The sequence below is a fragment of the Malus domestica genome, chromosome 13 (genome assembly GCF_042453785.1).
Source record: "Malus domestica chromosome 13, GDT2T_hap1".
NCBI classification, from domain to species: domain Eukaryota; kingdom Viridiplantae; phylum Streptophyta; class Magnoliopsida; order Rosales; family Rosaceae; genus Malus; species Malus domestica.
This window is the reverse complement of record NC_091673.1, coordinates 34715887-34721851: the sequence shown is the minus strand read 5'-3', so window position 1 is coordinate 34721851 and position 5965 is coordinate 34715887. Positions and strand designations below refer to the sequence as shown.

Here is a 5965-nt window from a genome sequence, read left to right as displayed (position 1 = left end):
CCCATCTTGGGTTAATCATACCCTTGTGAGCTCTTCTACTTGCGTCCAAAAGACATATAGTTTTGACTGAATGCAATTTCTCACTTTTCTCCTTAGTCTATGGGTTTTTCTCCCACCTTGGGTTTTACCATAGCGAGGTTTTGTGAGTTTTACTTTTTATGCAATCTTCCGTTGATTTGAGACTCGCATTTGATCATTATGCTGACGACTTTATCACTGAAGACCTGATACGCCATTTACTTGAGTATTTACACACTCAAGGGTGAGTGTTGCAGTCCTATTAGATTAGGAATGTGATTGTGTAAATCCTAGTATATCTTGGAATATCTCTTCCTATTAGAAGTCGATTACCTATTATGAGTTGTAATCCTAAAAGGGTAAGGATTTAACCTTCCCTACTAGTATAAATAACGGCACAATGGGGTGGAATATAACACACCTCATAATTACACATCTCTCTCTTCTCTACTATTGCCTCACCTTTCTCTCTCTTTATGGCCTCCATAATTGTTCAGTCAATTATGCCTACAACAACACTCGCTTTTTCCCACCTATTGTGAAATGTCTCATTTCTTCAAAATTGAAAGTTTGACCTTATCCCATTATACTTGGACGAGCTTTGGATACCCAATGCTACTTTGAATGCCAAGTAAAATATAATCGCTCCAATTACTACTAGTTAACTTTCAATTATGAACTCCCTAATTTTGTTTCGAAATTTATTGCTGTAACAAAGATCTAGGGATATTAAAATGGTGCGGTAAGAATCCTTGATCAGCTTCTTCTCAAAACAAGAATCCTTGATCAGCTCAAATGATGGGAAGTGAATAAAATGATTAGTGTGTCGATACTTGACGGATTTGATTTCGTCAGTCATGTTTAAGTAATCAACTAGAAAATTTTGCACATGCATTGTTGCGGGATTGAAAATTGTATGAAAATTACGTTTGCAACTGAAAATTGTATTAAAGATTATGTTTGCAAGATATAAAAGATTGCGTTTCAAAACATTACTATTTACACTGAATTTGGAAAATGGTTACATACAAAAGTTTTGATCGACACTTTCCTCAAGTTGCTCCTTGTGGGCTCTCATGACTCTGCCTTGGCCCCTTTGTTATCTGGATCCCTGCTCTAGCTCTTTTCTTGGGGTCTGATCTCACAATCTTGCATGTCTGAATTTAGTGCCTTCAAATATGTATAACCACATAAGCATAGGCTTAGGATCGGGGGGAAGGTTACAGGGTAATTCTTTTCAAAACCGTATAATGTAAAAATATATATGATAAGCAATACTATTTACATACAAGTGGAGTGTAGGCAGGTATTTATTGACCTTTTTTCTGAATCAAGAACACTAATTCCAAAATACAACTTCAAGAACCCTTTCCAGGCAGTTGAACATTAAGAACGACGCTAAGTTGAAATAGAGACAATCAACTTATGTAAGTAATTATATATGTTTTAGATAAGCACCTGGCTTGTGGCAGAAGTATAAATTTTTCCTTAAACGTCATGGCCACTTTCATGCTTTATTGTAATTCATCTTCACCAGATACAGAAGAGTGACTCCTCAAAGTAACCAATTTTTACATGCAACACATTTAACAAAATTCAGTGACTAATCATTGAGGCATGGCATGCAGGTACAATTATTAACAACAGTGAATTTAGGATAAATAAATCCCGTAATTTTTGTATAAAACAACATGAAGGTATGCACAAAATTTTTTTGTGAGCAAATGAATATCCAGCTGTACTGACACTTGCATCATGCTCCAACCAATTCGGTCTACTACGTAAGAAAAATGTTGTACTTCATATTTGCATCAGAAGTACATTGGATATCCTTAACTATTGTTCTAAGGATAGTTTCGAAAATCCCAGAAAGGTCTTTATTTATAGTGCCATGGAAACTTTGTTATTATTTTAAGACATAATGATAAGATGGCCTAGGACTAGGAAAAGAACCTACAACTGCATAATAACAAGGACGAAAGATTTACTATACTTACCGTACCATGTCTTCTGTCCATGTCCATTAGTTAAGTCAATGTCGTCCGACCAACAGAGCATTCTTCCACATGAGCATACAAATTCGCAACCTGGATCTATGTCACACAATCTTTCTTCCAGTGAAGTGTACATTTGGACTTCCGCTATTCAACCTCATCTAGATAATTTAAATACAAATTATTTGTAAAATATATCAAGATTCATACAACATTCGTGCCATCTAATTATTTATAACATTACTATCAATACTAAAAATGCACACATTGTAAATAGTATTATGCATAACCGCTAATCAGACAACGCAAAAATACACACTGACAGCAAAAAACATACATAATTGGAATACAAAAAAATTAATTTTACACCAAACACAACAGACTCCTTTCTCTCCTTTGCTATTCTTGAAAAACTTAGATTCATGTAAAAATTGGGTTATGCCAAGATACTTCTTACAAAGTTCATTTCAAATAAGAACCAAACAAAAAATGCACATAAAAGCTCACTGAAAAAATTTGGACTATTAAGTATCCTCGAAACAATTCAAAGAGCAATATTTTAGCAAAAAATAAATAAATAAATAAACATATAAACAAAAGAAGGACAAAAAAGGGGATATTGAGATTAAAAAAGGCAGCAGACACACAAAAAATTGAATATGATGTTAGTGCTAACAACGACTATATATAAAATAAAGGGATTTGAGTGATTTGATCAATGTACCATATAACATGAAGAGCAACTGCATTTGAACCTCTCTTAACTTTTATGTAGCTGTCACCAACTGCGTTGCTAAAGAATTCACAGGAAGACTTGAAATGAGCTCTTTTGCTGTTGGGATGCCTACAAAAAAAAAAAAAAAAAAAAACAATGAGAAAATTTTGACTTTAATGGGCTCTCATCCAAACTGGGTACACTATCATCCACAAATTACATACCACCTTGAAAGACAGAAGCATCGCAACTGCCTATTTCACCTAACCTGCATGCAATGTGATCTTTAATTTTTTTTTTTTTTCATAAAACATTTTAAGCAAAAAAGAAACCATGTGTAAAACCAGTTAGTATCATACCTATTTATCTCATCTTCACTAAACGTTTGACCAAAACAAAGAGTTGTATCAAGCCATTGAACTCCATTCAAATCATGGTCATTTTCAGCCAAAAGCGAGGGAGCAATCAAGTGGTTCCTCTTCAAACCAAGACCAGCTTCGATATCTGACATATAGTACCATTCAAATGGTTCCTGCATAGCGATGAGATTCTCTTAGTGCCTAAAAATATAATAAGCCCTGAGAACTGGCAAGAGGAGATATGAGTTCAAAAGAATAAAATTTAAATATGAAAAAGCAGAAACAATTGCTCAAGTCAAGGATAGTTAAACTTACTAAGACATTAATACTTACTTTGGAATTAGATCGAAAAGTTTTTATTACGCATTTAGCCTCAAAGAGGTACGCATCACTGTCAAACGTAATGCAAACATCTACATGATTGTCGCCATTTAACTGGGCACAGAGTGCTTCAATCTCTCCTTTTGCTTTTAAAATAGGCATCCCAAGAAATTTAAGTTGTTCCTTTAAACTACATTTAGTAAATAACTGATAAGCATTCCAAATGCTCCACCAACTAACCAAAATTTATCTATTTGGGACAAAGAAATATTACATATTCTAACAGGATTAAATTGATCACAAAGTTTTCAGGGGAAAAAACTGATCACAAGATTTCAATAAGTTGAACAGATGTTGAAATAAAACAACTTAAGCATGGGATTCATTAGCTTTTGTAATGCCATGTGCCAAAATTCAAAACTAACGGGTTCATATTGAGATCACCAATCAAATCACGAAATAAATTCACAGCAAAATGGAAAATAAAAACGGAAGCTCACTTCGCATCAGCTTTTCCAGGAAGAGTAGCTATGATTTCCCCATGTTCAACTAAATCTGTACACAAAACCGCAAAGCACAGAGAACCAAAAAATAAAAATCTACTTCCAAAATATGATGATTCAGTGCAGCAACAGGGTTCCAGAAAGGAATTCAGAGTCCTGTGATTGGTGGCATATTATCTTTGAATCTTGATTTCTTGATCTGCAAATGGATCACAACCCAAAAAAAATATTTTAATTTTGTTCACCATAAGATATAATAGAAAAAACAGAAATTATATACCTTGATCAGAAAGGGCTTCCAAGCTTGCATGCAAAAACCCGAAAATTCGAACTCCAGCTTTTCCTAAAAGCAAAAACCAAATCAAATCAGGCAGCCACGCACAAACCACAAATTTTTTTTTTTTTTCAAGCACTTTGAGAAAGACGGAAAACTCACTAGGAAACACCAGGTTATGCGAGAAAAAAATGGATTCCGATCGAATTCAATAATGGCAGAAACTTGAAGGGCTGGGGGCTTTCAATAAGAATTTCTCAAGAGCGCAGGAGATTTTGGGCAAGAAAAACTGGCGTCGACAATCGGCGAGAGGAAAAAAAGTGAGTGCAGGAAATGGAGAGAGAGAGAAGCAAAACGAAAGGTAGACAACGAAAAAGCAGAGAAATCAAACTAGAAAAGCCAGCGATGAAGGACACGCGTGCCCAGCGAGGGTAAAACCGAGGATCAACTGTACAAAGCAAGAGAAGTCGAGGGCATTTCCGACATTTTACCGTTCACAAACAGTGAAAAACAATGCCAAAAGAACCGAATTTTAGTATATAGATAATGTTGAAGAAATGAATTAGAATTAAAATAGACAACTTATTTGATTTACTCATTCTGATGCACCGACGTGTAATCAGGATGAGACAAAACATACAACTGTTAGAATTAGAAGAGGTAATTGATTTATCTAATCCTGACACATTTGGTGTGTGTAATGTGTATGCCGGCTTTACGATGTATGTACAGGTACTGTGTACAGCTCTCCGTTGCACAAATTGCGTCAACCTTTTATCTTTTTTCTGTTTTCGCCCGCCTTCATTTCAGGCCGCCGGTGTCTGGTGACTTATTATTTATGGGTTTCCAAAACAAATTTTAGTAAACCTGTGAGGACATTTTTGTTTGACTTCCATCCACTAATTGGCACTGCATCAAGTGCTGAGTCATGCGTGCTCGTGAACGCTTGTCCCAAGCACCCCTAAAAGCAAATTAGCTCATGTCAGCTTTTGAGTGAAATTCCGGAATAGGATCCTATCCTAATCCTTTTGTAAGAATCCCAATCATCACTTAAAATCCCAATCATCACTTCATCGTGTCCATTCATCTGTCATGCTAGAAATCAGTTTGAATTTTGTTTATTTAAAATTGAACACACACAATACCCGACAAAAATTAACCGCAATATGTACAATGAACGAACACGATGAAATGACCTCTAGAATTCTCTGTGAGAGGATCCGGAGAGGTTCCTCTGCCGTGAAATTCCGAAGGGAAGAAAGATCCGAACAGGACTTGCAGGCTCAATTGGTCGGTTCATAACAATCGGGATTAAAGTCCCACGCAGTCAAAAGATGATCCTTCCTACTTCAATTGTGCCAACATTTTACCGAAGCACGCAAACAAACAAAAAACATTCAGTAAAAGCAAAGCCAAATGCAATTCCATAACAGCAAAAAAATTGAAACCAGAGGGCGTTGATCCAATACTCCTGTGTGTGAACAGAAGATATTTCCAGTCATAAAAGACTCCGCAGAATTACATGATTTCCGGTACGTATTTGAAGCCTAATTGCGGTATGAACTGCATCCAATCATCGTCACAAATCCCATTTGGCCTCCACATGTCAACCTTTAGATTCCAGTATAAACCTCCACATCCAATTAACAGAATCGAAAACTCAGCAAGTTATTACCAGACCTCGGTATGTTACGCTGATTTCAGTGCTAAAAACACGGAAACTCAAATTCAAGACTAGGTGAAAAAGAAAAAAAAAAAAAAAAGGTTATGAATGTCTAACG

General features: G+C 35.7%; 1 long non-coding RNA gene across 10 annotated transcripts; it reads right to left on the bottom strand.

Annotated features, from left to right (window-relative positions):
• Positions 1–941: 941 nt before the first annotated feature.
• LOC139190312 (uncharacterized) lies at positions 942–4729 on the bottom strand. 10 transcript variants are annotated; one of them, XR_011574439.1, is made up of 9 exons: positions 4347–4729; positions 4191–4253; positions 3908–4109; positions 3087–3259; positions 2952–2995; positions 2737–2856; positions 2016–2173; positions 1477–1572; positions 942–1188 (listed from the first exon to the last, which is right to left on the bottom strand). It is a non-coding gene; the product is annotated as an uncharacterized lncRNA (long non-coding RNA). The 10 variants fall into 10 exon arrangements; XR_011574440.1 differs by having other exon boundaries at positions 2021–2173; XR_011574442.1 differs by having other exon boundaries at positions 2955–2995.
• Positions 4730–5965: the final 1236 nt, after the last annotated feature.